The 13945-nt window shown below is 39.4% G+C and overlaps 1 long non-coding RNA gene across 5 annotated transcripts in view; it reads right to left on the bottom strand.

Moving 5' to 3' along the window:
- Positions 1-1121: 1121 nt before the first annotated feature.
- LOC120622838 (uncharacterized) overlaps positions 1122-13945 on the bottom strand; it is a 74684-nt gene continuing 61860 nt past the window's right edge. For all 5 annotated transcript variants that reach the window (XR_005658569.1, XR_005658574.1, XR_005658567.1 and 2 more), the window contains one exon: positions 1122-1513. This is a non-coding gene — a long non-coding RNA (uncharacterized LOC120622838). The remainder of the gene's footprint in view (positions 1514-13945) is intronic.

Genomic DNA, 13945 nt, shown 5'->3' with positions numbered 1-13945 from the left:
TGCATATTCCTGTGAGATGGTATTTTTGTTTTTACATCCTAGGAATTCTGTTTGCTTTAGCCCTGAATCACCTGGCTGGTAGTTTAAATAGCAGTTAATTGCAAATAGGTCTGAATTTCCATCCCATTTCCTACTGTATGGGATATAATTTTTATTCTTGCTTGCTAGCCTTATTTTGTTGATCCCCCCAGCCTCGTCCTGAACAATTATATTTCCTTGTATCAATATATCATTCCAACAGAGAGGCTCTGAATTTATTTCTTTATTAGCTGGTGAGCCAAGAACATTATAATGCACAGGGTGAATATAATAAGAGCTGCATATGGGACTATTAACCTGACAGGGCCTCACGAAGTGCAGTGAATTATTACTATTGTCAGCCATTTGAAATGTTACTGCATCCATAGAGAAGAACATAACTCTTTAACCCCAATTGGGTTGGGAATTTACTTCTCTGTCCTGTCTTCAGCCACCATTCTATTTTTTAGAATAGTGATTTTCAAGTTTTTTTGAGTCCAACTCAAAGATATTTTACATCACACACACACACACACACACACACACACACACAGAGAGAGAGAGAGAGAGAGAGAGAAATATAAAACTTAACAGCTTAACAAAATCATATTGACTTTCACTCTCTGTGACAGACATTGATAATTCCTACTCTGTTCTAATTTTTAAAAAATTCACTGACACTCATTAAATCCATCTCAAAACCTACTAATGGGTCTCAAACCACAGTCCAAAAAAACACAATTTTAGAAGCTATTCCTTAGATATTTAAACGTTAAATTGGAAACATCTTTATTTCAACTCTTTTTTTTGCTATTTCTTCTGAGACTTGCTTCCGTATTTCTAAATAATATGAATATACTTCTACTTCTTTTTTTGGTACTATTTCTTTCTTTTTTTGGCTTATGAAATGGATAGAATCCATTTTCTTATGAAAAATGAGGACTTAGCTCCCTTCCATGTACCTTCCTCAAATAGACACATATTTCCCTTCCTTACTTCCCAATATATTATGAACTTTCTATTAAGTCAACATTCATTGTTTATATTATCATGATTATGTGTATCAGTTAGGGTCCTAGCAAGAAACAGATGGCACACTCAAATTGGGCAATTCAAGAAGAGTTTAATAAGGGACCATTTGTAAAAGTGTGGGCAGGGTATAGGGAAACCACTAGAGATAGGGCTGGTAAAACGGTGGGGCTCTATTACCACTTGTAGGCTCCGAAGAACCTGGAGACCCGAGAGCTGTATAGGTGGAGTTGCCTGATAGCAGCTGTAACCGTTGTGAAGGCATGCAGCCAGCCCGAAATGACCACGCAAGGAAGGCAGCCAGAAACTACGTACTCCAATTAGTCCTCCTATCTCCCTCTGTTCAACTGCTGGGGCTCTCCACAGGCAGAACCCACCTGGAAGCCAGAGGACACGGGAGCCTTTTGGTAGAGTCCATAGAGGCCCGCCTCCTGGGCACAGAGCCAGTGGAGAAGGGTAGATGGATCTGGAAGGCAAAGAGAACATAGTTGGCACATTATGTAACTCGTATTCTCAGCTGAGTACATTTCCTGTTCTTTCCTTTCTTGAATAAGTCTTGTTTGCCTTGGAGTTCGTAATTGGCTCTTTTTCTTTAAAAAAAATTTTTTTTGGTTTCTTATGCTTCTTATGGTTTATTATTACTAAAGTTATTCAAACTTCTAAATAGTCAGTTTTACAAGGCTAATAATGAAAGAAAGAACAATCCTCTGTACCCCATTGCCTCCATTTTCCACTCCCCAAAGGCAGCCATTTGCTTCTCTCTTAAACGGTTTCTTTTGGTATTTCTCTTCATATCACTAAAAAACATGCTTATAGTGACAGCCCTTGCTTTTTGTAGTGACAGCCCTTGCTTCTCAAATTGATGTCTCAATTTGAAAAATGAAGATTTTTGCCCTTTCACTAATCACCTTGCTTCTTGCTTACCACATACAGCCACATTTTCCATTCCCAAGCCTCCCAATATAGATATATCATAATTTGGCTAAACTAATATTCATTCTTTATATCATTATGATTATGTAAATGTAATTCATGACTAAGCTGTGTAGTACCCCATGACTACTTTTCCTTGCTCACTCAATGTTTTGTTTTTCCTGGAATTACATTAAATTTTAAATTTAATTTTCCTGTTTTTCTCATTTGTGTCATTTCCTATGTATTTATAATGAATTCCTCCTCCAAATCTTTATTGTTCAAATTCATCAAGTATTCCATCAATTTCATCTTCTTGAAGAATTCTTTCTAGAGATATCTGACCTGCTCTAATCTACATTGATCGCTCTCTACTTCTTGGGCTCAGCTTCTGTCTCGAAGTTTCTTTTCACTGTTACCCTGTGAGCTCCTGTCACCTCTCTCTTGAGTTATATCCTCTGTTTCCTGGTTCCTGTGTCTTTCTCTTTCTTGGTTCTATCCTTCGTTTTGATGGAACAGTTCCAATAGCTTTTGAGAATTGGGTACATGGGAGGTAAATTTTTTGAGGCTTTGCATATCTGAAAATGTCTTTAATCTATCCTCGCATTAATTGATTGTTTTGCAGGTATAGAATTCTAGGGTGGAATTCATTTTCCTTGGCATTGTGAAGGTTCGATTGTCTTCTACGCTCTGAGTGTTGCTGTTGAGAAGTTCAGACCCATTCTGATACATGACCCTATGTAACTATTTTTTTTCCTGAAATAATAAGAAAAATTTATTATCTCACATAACAAAAAGTCTAAAAGTAGGGAAGTTTCAGGATTGATTAGTTCACCAAAGGCCTAGGTTCCTTCCAGCTTTATGCTCTTCCAACATCAGCTTGTTGGCTTTCCTAGGCTGTCTCCCCTGATGATCATAAGATGGCTGCCATAGTTCCAGGCATCACGTCCAGAAACTACAGTATGTAGCAGCAGAAGACAGTCATCTCTTTCATTTGTTTCTTTTTAAAAGTGAGAAAACCTTTCCAAGAAATTCCTCACTGACTTCTCTTCCTATATCTTTGGCCAGAGCTGAGTCACAGTCTGTTTTTAATTCAAGCATTGATGAAAGGGAATAGGATCACTCTGATTGGCTTGGACAATCATGCTGGACATAAGGTCCCTTTTTCCAAGGAATAGTTATCTGAACAAAATTAAGAATCTGTTAGCAGGTAAGAGGTGGGATGGCTGCTGGCTAGGCAACCAATAGTGTCTGTTACAGTATAGTGTCTGGCACAAATATATGTTAGTTATTGTTGTTATTAACTCTTAATTAGCTATGTGAACTTATTTAAGTCATATACCTCCTAGAGTTCCAATCTCCTCATCTTTAAAACGGGGATAGGATTATTTAATTTGTTGGATGGTTATAAAATTAAAAGAGATGACAAATGTGAAGTCTTTGGTGCTTAAAAAATGATAGCTATTTATTATAGTTGCATATAATTATTGCCAGAGTACTTGGGCAGCAGGTTGAGGTCTCTAATAAAGTTTCTGGAGGTTGGCCCCATACTGTTGTAACTAATTTTTTTTCCTGCAGCTCATAGAATCTTTCCTTTGTCCCTTGTGTTCTAAAATTTCATGATTATATGCCTTGTTATAGTTGTTTTTTTTTCTCAGCTCATACACAGTGAGTCCTTTTAATCTAGAAATGTATCTTTCAAGTCAGAGAAATTTTCTTGAATTACTGCTTTGATGATTTCACCCTTCCATTTTCCATGTGTTTTTACTCTGAAACTCATATTACTCGCGTCTCGGACTTCCTGACTGACCCAATGATTTTATTGTCTTTTATCTCCCATTTTCCATCTCTTTATCTTTTTGTTCCACATTATAGGAGATTTCTGCAACTTTAGCTTCCTATCCTCTTACTGAGTTTTTCATTTCTGCTATCTTATTTTTAATTTCTAAGAATTCTTTCTTATTCTCTGTTTTCTTTTTATTTGGTTGCAAGGTCTTCTCTTATTCTCAGAAAATATTAACTACTAAAGATGATATCTCTCAGTATAGTCTATGTTTCCACCAAGTTCTTTTTTCTCAATATTTTAGTCTCTGTCCTGTACCTTAGAGTTTCCTGAGATGTCTGGTAGTTCTAGGCTATCTGCTCACCCTTTAATATTATAACTTAAAAACCTGATTGGAAGAGAGCTTGGTAGGGTTACTGATTATAGATTTCACTACAATCTAGTTAGCCTATTATATTGATATCAGGATATTTAGGTCTTTTTTCTTGGGCTATCAGATTCTCAGAGAAGAAGCTTCCAATCCCCTGCCTGGAGAATATATATTTGATTTTTCAGTGGAGGTAACTTGAGAGAAGAAGGCTGAGGTCCTGATGTTCAGTAAGCTTTCATTTAATCCCTATTTTCGGTATAGGATCCCACTGTCAACAGTGTGTAATGTTCCCCAGTCTAGAGACCCTCTACGCTCCAGAGAATACACCTCATTTTTCAGGTGGTGTGGAAGAAGCAGCAGTTGCCTTGATGAGGTTGGAGATCTGGGTTCAAACTTGCTTCTAATACTTGCTTCTAATACCAGTATTGACAGTTATGTTATTGTCTCCGAGTTCTAAGCTCAACTCTTCTATACTCAGGTTTGCAACACTGAAGCTGGGACTCTGAAAACCTGTAGTAATTCTGCCAGTTATTCTGTTAGCCTCTGCCCATAGAGGGCAACAGAGGGAAATCGGAAGGCTGGGGAAACAAGAAGAGACAAGAAACTTCCTGTTTTCTTTCTATCGCGGTGAGCAGCACCCAACAATGCTTCACTGCAGCAAAAGGTCTTTCCCGCAGCAATAGCTGAAGTAGGTTTGCAGTTTTTCCAACGCTCACGACCAGCCTCATCATGCTCTCACACCAAAGACACCAGCAGGAGCTTAGCAACACCTCTTCTCAGAGGTCTAGATCCCTGGGCCCGTGGGCCCCGCCTCCAAGTTTCTAGGTTCTAAAATCCCATCCTTTTCCCTTTTCCTCTAGCCCTGGGAGTGATACCTTAAGAGTTCTCTTTTTACCCTTTCATTTACCTAGTTAACAACTTTATGCCTAGTTTACAATTCTTTATATTAAATTCCTTCTGTTGAAATAATTGGTGTGGTTTCTGTCTCCTGACTAGATTCTGACTGATACATTCGCTTTCAATGAAACCGCTTCTTTTCTTTCCAGTACTACTTAGATCCCACCCTCAGAGGTATGGGTTGCCTCCAAACGCTGAGTCTTTCTGGAGTTTCATACCATAAATTAGCTTGCTCCTTGATCTCCCTACCTTGATAAACTTATTAGTTCAGCTCTTCTGGTCTGCTGTGCCGGTAACAGCGTGTCTATCTGCTTCCTTGCTTCTAAAATTTTGTTGTTGTTTTCTCTCCCAATCTCTTTGTCCCTGTAGAGTTTTGCTTTTTAAAAAATCTTATTTATTGTCATAATGAAATTTAGGGGAGGAACTCAATACTTTTTAAAAATAGGAACAAGAGACTAATTTTTAAGGGGCATGACAACAACCTTGGAGAAAATATTGCCACATGAAGCCAGGGTGGTTGTCTCCTCTAGGGGAGGAGAGTGGAGTAGGCTCCAGAAGGAGGAGGATAGGGAACTTCTTTTACTCTATTTCTAAATCCTTTATATTAGTTTTAATCTTTTTGTGCATGATAAATTTCACAATTTTTGTAAAGGTAAACTTCAGCGTACAACTGTTTTCGGTTAGTGTGTATTCAGCTGCATGGAGCAGAAACTTGATCACAGAGGTTTAACCAAACAGGAGTAGATTTTTCTCCCATAATAAAGTTTAGGAGAAGGCAGTCCAGGATAAATATGTCATGGGCACCTAGACTCCTCATAGCTTTGGCTGTGATCATGCTTGGCTGTTGTCTATATCCTTCTTAAAGGGCTGCCTCATCTCTGAGTATCTCATCCATATTCCAGGAACATGGCAAAGGAAGAAGGGCAAAAAGCCTAAGAGACAAGCTAACTGAGTTGGCCTTCCTTTAAAAAGCATCCCTTGTATATCTGAAACTAATATTATATGTCGATTATATCTCAATTAAAAGAAAGTTAAAATCAAAAGTGAAACCAGGCCTCTATGAGTTTAAATCATGATTAAAATCTATTTATGTTAAAATAAAAAGTAAAAACTAAATTCTGGAGGAAAGTGTATGAAAAAAATGAGACCATGTTGAGCTTAATTAAAGAAGTTTAGGAGAAAAAAATGGCGTAGATGATAGAGGCTCTGTTCATCCCTCTGGTGACCAAATCAAAGTTGTGACAGAAACAAGGAGCAGCAGCAAGGAAAAATTGCCTGGGATCTAGATGAACAAACCATATAACTAGGGAGAAGTCCAAGAAAGCACCTTGCAACGGCAGAAGGTAGGAAGGGGTGAGGACGTAGGGTTGCCCCGTCCCGAGTGACTGAGTGAGACAGAGGCTGTGGCAGCGGCAGAAGCCTCTTCAAGGGGCCGCATCCGTGAGTGGATTTTCGCGGTGTCGGACCTGCTTGCTCTGAGCACCAGTGCCGATTTGGCTAGGCGCAGGGGGCACCAGGGACTTACAGAGAGACATTGTTGGAGTGAGGGCCAAGGGGATACTTGCTCTGCACAGAAGTGCCGGCGGTATCCATTGTTCCCTGTTGAGACCTATCTCCTCCCAGTGCATGGACACAGCGCAGCCATAGCTGACTTCATCAAACTGCATAACAGAGATCGCTCTGCCCAGAGGATTCCCTGAAACCTCGCCTCCCCCAACTTGCGGCTCCACTCAAGCCACATCCAGGTGTGTCCTCACTTAGTCAGGTGCTCATTGCTGAGCAGCGCCTAGACTCACACTGGAGGCAGCCGGCCTCCGTTTCTGGTGTGGCCTTTTGAGGCAACTATAAGCACAGCATCTGTGGATTGCTTGCTGAATCTTAACAGGTGGCCCCAGAGGGGTAGAGGCTTGGGCTAAGTTTGGCCTGCAGCTGAACCCCTCTCAGGACTGTGCCACTGGACACCTACTTCACAAGACCGGGGGACTTAGGAGCTTTGCTTAGTAGATAGAAACAGACATGGAAAGTCAGCCAAAATGGGAAGACAAAGAAGCAGAAACCACGTGAGAGAAGAGAACAGAGATCCAGATATAATGGAGTCAAGTAATCTAACAGATGCGGAGTTCAAAACACTGGTTATAAAGATGCTCAATGAACTTTTGAGAAGTGTAGATAAATTCAGTGAGAACTTCGACAAAGAGATAAAAAATATAAAAATGGAAATGGAAATTATAAAAGGGAACCAGTCTGAAATGAAGAACACATTATCTGAGATGAGAAGTATATTAAATGGAATAAACAAAGTGAATCAAGGAGAGGATCCACCAGGCCACGGCGGCACCAGGCCCCCCAAGTGCGCTGGGGGTGCCAGGCCCTAGGTGCATGCCGTGAGCGTGTGGGAGGAGATGCCCTGCCTTCAGAGATCCAGTTCTTAAGAGGAAAATGGTAACATCCATAGGTCAGGGGTGGACGTGGTGGGGAGGGAATTAAAGAGGCGGGGAAAAAAGAAGAAGATCAAATGCCCTATCTAGAGGACAGGAAAGCCAATCAGGACACTCAATCAGAATGGCAAGAACAAAGATGCCAAGACTATAAAAATAATTTAAGGAGGTTATGGGACACTATTATGGCTCCAAATATCCGTCTGATCGGTGTAACTGAAGAAAATTAAGATATTGAACAGCTGTTTGAAGAAATAATGATAGAAAACTTCCCTAACATAAAACCCCAGGAAGCTCAGAGAATTCCAAAAATCAGAGATCCAAAGAAGTCCACACCAAGATACATCATAATCAAAATGCTAAAGGTTAAATACAAAGAAGGAATATTAAAAGCAGCAAGAGAAAAACAAATAATTACTTATAAGAGAACATCCATAAGACTGACAGCTGATTTCTCAAAAGAAACTATGTAGGACAGAGGGCTTGGCAAAAAATATTCGACAGGATGAAGACCCAAGATCTACAACAAGAATAATTTACCCAGCAAAGCTATCATTTAGAGTTGAAGGACAGATAAAGAGCTTCCCAGACAAAAATAAGCTAAAGGAATTTATCACCACCAAGCCAGTGTTACAGGAAATGTTGGAGGGACTTCTTTAAGAAGAAAAAACATGTATCAAAAGCATGAATAAAAAATGGTAACAACTACATTCCTATCAATAAGTACCTTAAATGGAAAAGAATTAAGGGCTCCAACCAGAAGATAGAGTGGGTGAAAGAATAAGAAAAGAAGACCCCTACATATGAAAAGGAAGGGGATGGGAAAAGATATTGCTTTGATGGACCTAGAAGGTATTTAAGTCAGACAGAGAAAGATAAACACTATATGATTTCACTTATATGCAGAATCTAAGGAATAAAAAGAACAAAATAATCAAAAATAGACTCACAAATATAGTGGACAATTTAGTGTCGGACAGAGGGAGGATGGGGTGAAGGGCTAAAGAAGTACAAATTAGTAGCTGATGGATGGTCACAGGGATGGGGAGCACGGAACACGGCATGGGAATGCAGTTAGCATTAATACATTGACCAGGCGGAGGGTCAGGGGAGGGAAGGTGCAATTGGGGGGATCATTTTACAAACTATATAGATATCTAACCAATGTACTGTACACTTGAAACTAAATAAAAAAATTTCAAGGAAACAAAACTTTCTAGGAGAAATTAAAAAGATCTAAATGCATGGGGAGATAACCTAAGTTCATGCATGAGAAGACTCTATATTGTTAAGATTTTAATTCTTCCCAAATTGATCTATAGATTTCAATTAAAATCCTAGCAGAATTTTTTTGTAGAAATTGGGAAATGAACTCTAAAATTCATACGTAAATTCATAGACCAGTAACATCCAAAGTGACTCTGGAAAAGAACAAAAGCTGAGTAACCAACCAACACTACCTGACTCAAGAGTTATTATAATGCTACAGAAATGAAAAGCATGTGGTACTGGCATAAAAATAAGTACTAGATTGTCAGGCTGCCAGACGCCAAGGTGGTCACTTAAGACAATGAGCCCAACTTAAAGTAACAATCAAGTTTTTATTCATTTACTGTGACTGTGCAGTAAAGAGGCAAAAGGGAAAAGACTGGCTACCCACCATCTATTTTTCCCCAGGGCGAGGGTCAGATAATATGAAACACAAATGAGAGAAATTATCTCACTGCTAAGAGCTCTAAACAAGAGGCTCCTGCCTTTTTATGGGTCTGGAGTTGCTAGGGGTTGGGAAGTGGGAAAGGCTGAGTGGAAAAGTATTGAGTCAGAGTGAGGAAAATTCCCTCAGCCACACTGAGGTTAATAGAGATATTTATTATTATTGATTATGGTGAAGTTTATGTCAAAACTTAACAAACTGTACACCTTCGACATGTGTAGTTTATTGTATGGCAATCATACCACAATAAAGCTTTTTAAAAATTAAAAAAAAAAAAAAGAAATTTACATTCATGAATAACAAAAATGGCATACCAGCCCCCCTGGCACTATTTTCAAAATGTCCTTGTTCTCAGCTTACCCACTGTAAAGTGTCCACATTATAGAATGAAATGTGTGTAACTGTCTCACAAACTGTGCTTGGCCCTGTGTGTCTGGGCTCTGTGTTATAAATACAGAACAGCAAAGGCACTGTTTTGACCAATATTAAGTCACAATATGTGATCTTATCTAGTTATTGTCAGATTTTTAAAATTACATCATAAACACTTGCAAAATTTGCATATATGTCTATCTACATGTATGCCCATGAAAATTGGGTAATGGAATTCCAAATGGTCTAATTTTTTCTTATAAACTCAGGCGTACGTAGTGCATCCTCTCTCTCTGAACATTACTAGTAGGCAAATACAAACTTTACAAACATACTTTCGTATTCCTTTGAAATGTTTTTTAAAAAAGCTTTCCTGAATAGACAAGCAGCAACTTTACTCAGTTCTCATTGTCTAAGACTCCGTTACCGACCTCCTCAAACAAAGAAATCTGGAAAGGTGATATTTTTATTTGGGCACATTGTTGCCCTGAACAAAACCAGAGGCATGTCAGAAAGGAAGATTTGTGAAGAGAATTCTTTGGAGAGGGCTATTGCTATGCTGTGAGTATCCCCTCCCCTGCTCAGGGGGAGGGAGGGGAGCTGCTGTCTAACTCAAGCATCATGAGAGGGGCAAGGGAAAAGGGTGAAATGGATAGTATGTAGTCAACTAACAGCATCTGCCACAGTTGTCATAAAGATTAAAACAGACAATGTTTATAGGGCCCCTAGCAAAGTGTCTGGCAAAGAGTGATCACCCAATAAATCTAAACCTCTTTAAAAACTGTTTATCTCCATGGTACCTGGCCCAGTAAAGGGAGAAAAAAATGAAGAAGAGGACCAAACAGATAATTTCAGTAATACTAAATATAAGAAACATTGTTCATTGTTTTTAATGCTTAGGGTTGTCGGTTTTTGCCCCCCTAGTTTGAAGTTGCACTTTCTGAGTTATACTTCTTCTGTAGAGAAAGTCTAATCCATACAATGTATATCGAACTTGTTATGCTAGGGGAAACGTATCACATGTAGCTTGCTTTGCTGTAGCATACTTACAGCTTTCTTTCAGTTCCATCTCTAATTTGGCAAAGGGAATTCCCTCCACCTTTCTGTCCTTTTTTGGTCACCTTTTCACTCTATTTCTAGTACCTCATCTGTCTTTTCCTATACTAGAACCCTGTGTTCTCTCTGCTCTGATTGGTATCTGTTTGGTTACATCATCTAATACATGAGTATTAATAATGTTATAAAGAACAATATGGCACTAAAATATTTGTTGTGTTGGTTAGAATGCTTTTGGTTGCAAGGAAAGAATACTTGGCTAAAATTGGCTTGAAAATAATGGCATTTATTAACTCATGTAATATATCTAGAGGTAGGTAGTTCCAGAGTTATCTCAGTGGTAGAACATTATAAAGGACTCAGATTTTTTTTCTTACTGTTTCCCTATTTTTAGTATGTTGGGTTTTATTTTCACATTTGTGCCTCCTGATCACAAGATGGCTGCAGCAGCTTCAGGCATCATATCCTCACAAAACAGCATTGAGAGGTGGGAGCAAAAAAAGGGAGATGCTTCCTGTCTTGTGTTCCTTTATTAGAGTGAGCAAAACTTTTCCAAAATTCCCCCAGCAGACTTTCCTCAGATTTTATTTGCAAAGTTTGGATCGTATACCCATGGCTAAACTCAGTAGACAAAAGGAATGAAGTTACCCTAATTGTCTGGGAGTGAGGGGGAATACTTTCCCTGAGCACATGGCCATAGAAGTTGATTCTAGAAACAGATTTGGGTAGGTAACTAACAGTGTCTGCTATATTTGATAATTCTGAACTGCTGCAAAAACAAAACAATCCTAGAAATACTTAAAAAGAGGTAAAAGTAGGGAGAATTCCTTGCCTGGTTTTCCTGATTCTTTCATGGAATAATTTGCAGCTTCTGACATGGAAAGCCTTATCTGTGGTTTTAAATTCTTTCAATTTACCTACCTCCCTTACACCAGACACCTGGCTACAGGATACAAGAACCTGGACTGTAGCATACCTTTGCAGTTGGGTTAAATTGTTCATTCCAAGTACTAAACGGACTAAATAGTGTTGTGGAGAAATAAATTCCACCCTGATTTGATGAGGGGCCATGTTTTATAGTCTCACTTTGTCTAATATGCCACCACAATCCATATCAGCTATGCAAAAACTTCCTCTCTTTTGTTAATGCCTGTCGTCTGTCCCTTCCCATATACTTTTCCTTAGACCAGGGGAATTTGCACAAAGAGGAAGGAAACCAAAATCCTTTAAAATCTGTGTGCTAGGTATTTCCCATGGCTATTCTATTTGATTTTCACAAGGACCATCAGAAGCAGATATTATCATCCAAGGTCCAGAGAGATGAAACACCCTAACTCTAAATCAAGTAGCAGATTTGTGACTCAAACCCAAGCCTGTTTCTTCCAAAGCTCACATCCCAGACCAGCAGGGAGAAGTTCCAGACTCCTCTCTCTGCTTTGGTATATTCCCACCTTGGCCCTCCCTTAATGAGAGGAAGGAGAATAAATCTGGAGTCAGAACACTTGGTTTGGGGTCCCAGTGTTCTCATGTAGTTGTATATGTGTGACTTCAGGCAGGACAGGTCACCTCACCAAATCTACTACTTGACTTAGAGTCTGGTTATTTTACCTCTCTGGACCTTGAATGATAATATCTATTTCTGATGGTTCTTGTGAAAATCAAGCAAAATAGCCATGTGAAATACCTAGCACAGGCTTTAAAAGGATATACCCTCTCACTTGTAACAAGTGAATGATGAAAACATCTACTTTGTAGGGTTACTATGGAAATTAAGCAAGATAATAGATCTGAATTTTCTTTATAAACTTCAAGTACTATGTGATAAGTCATTATTGCAGATGGATTTATTATTTACCTACATAATAAGATATTAAAACAGGAACTTCCTGATGTTGTTTTGTACCAATACAAGAGATATCATATTCCAAACTGAGTGTGGATAGGTGCATAGAGGCAGACTTTACAAAAGACATGCTTGAAGATTCTCAAATGCCCTAGACAATTTTGATTATAAAGGTCTCAAGAACAGGAACAGGGAAGGAGGATTTGTGAAGATTCTTTAGAGAAGACTATTGCCATGCTATGAGTATCAATCACACCCCTACCCCCAAGCCCAGAATAGAAGGAGAGGGAGAGCTGCTCTGTAACCTTTAGCCTCATGAGAAGGGGCATTAAGGGAATCCCTTAAAGGGGTCACTATGTGTTTCTTGTGGTTGGGGAGGTAGGACTGGTGCCTGAGTTAAGACAGCCTGTGGCAGTGAGAGAGAGAGAGGCTGTATTGGAATTAGCAAGCAGTCCTGTCCATGTGTTGGGGCAATAGGAGGCAAAGAGTCAGGCTGGAGCCTTCTTTTTTTTAAACCTTTTTTGGAAATATACATATTAAAATGTGCACAAATAGCAGATTTACAGCTTGATGAATTTTCATCAACTCGACATTGCCGTGAAACCAGAACATCAATTACCAACATCCCCCAAAGCCCCTGTATCCCCGTTCAGTCACTACTGCCCTGCAGGGGAAACCACTATCCTGACCTCTGATAGCAAAGATTAGTTTTGGCTCTTTCTGTTCCTTGTATAAATGGAATCATGCAACATGTACTGTTTAGTGCCCAGCCTCATTTGCTCAACATTATATTGAGATTCATTACGTTATGTATGTAGTTGTAGATAGTTTATTATCACTGCTGTGGGAATAGTCCACAATTTATTTACCCATTCTACAGTTGATAAGCATTTGACTAGTTTCCAATTTGGGGCTATTATGAATAGCTATGGACATTCTAGCATGTCTTGTGGTAAACATATGTACATATTTCTCTTGCACATATACCTAAAAATGGGGTTTCAGAGTCATTAGGGGTGGTATTTGTCAAATCTGGAGCAGTTTAAAGTCTTGCCCAAGAAGACTTCTTGAAAAGAGTGTGTACTGAGGAATGAGAATCTGAGTAGAGTGCCCTGGTGCCACCCACGCCCTCTCACCTCAGTCCAAGAGTTAGAGGCCAAAATGGGAGTGGCAGCTGGAGAAACAGTGTATGGTCCAAATCATACGGAGTTGATGATTTGATGAGCTGTAGTCAGAGGGACCCAGAAAGGGCGCCTCCCATGAACCCCAAGGAGGAAGCCTTATACCCAGGAACACAGCCTGGCCTTATAGAAATATTTGAATCTAGTACAGCATTGGTCCTGTCTCAGCATGGGTATTGTGAAGGGCTGGTGCTGAAGAGGCTAGCATTTGGGCTCCAGTTATAGACACTTGGTTTTCATCTGAACAATTCTATTCCATGGCTGTGTAACCTTGGGAAAGTCGTTTTCCCTCTCTAGGCCTCACTTTTCTCATCCTTCTGATGTGTGGCTCC

Source organism: Pteropus medius, unplaced genomic scaffold (assembly GCF_902729225.1).
Source record: "Pteropus medius unplaced genomic scaffold, Ma_sr-lr_union100, whole genome shotgun sequence".
Taxonomy (NCBI): domain Eukaryota; kingdom Metazoa; phylum Chordata; class Mammalia; order Chiroptera; family Pteropodidae; genus Pteropus; species Pteropus medius.
The sequence above is the reverse complement of the archived record's forward strand: the minus strand, read 5'-3'. Positions and strand labels throughout refer to the sequence as shown.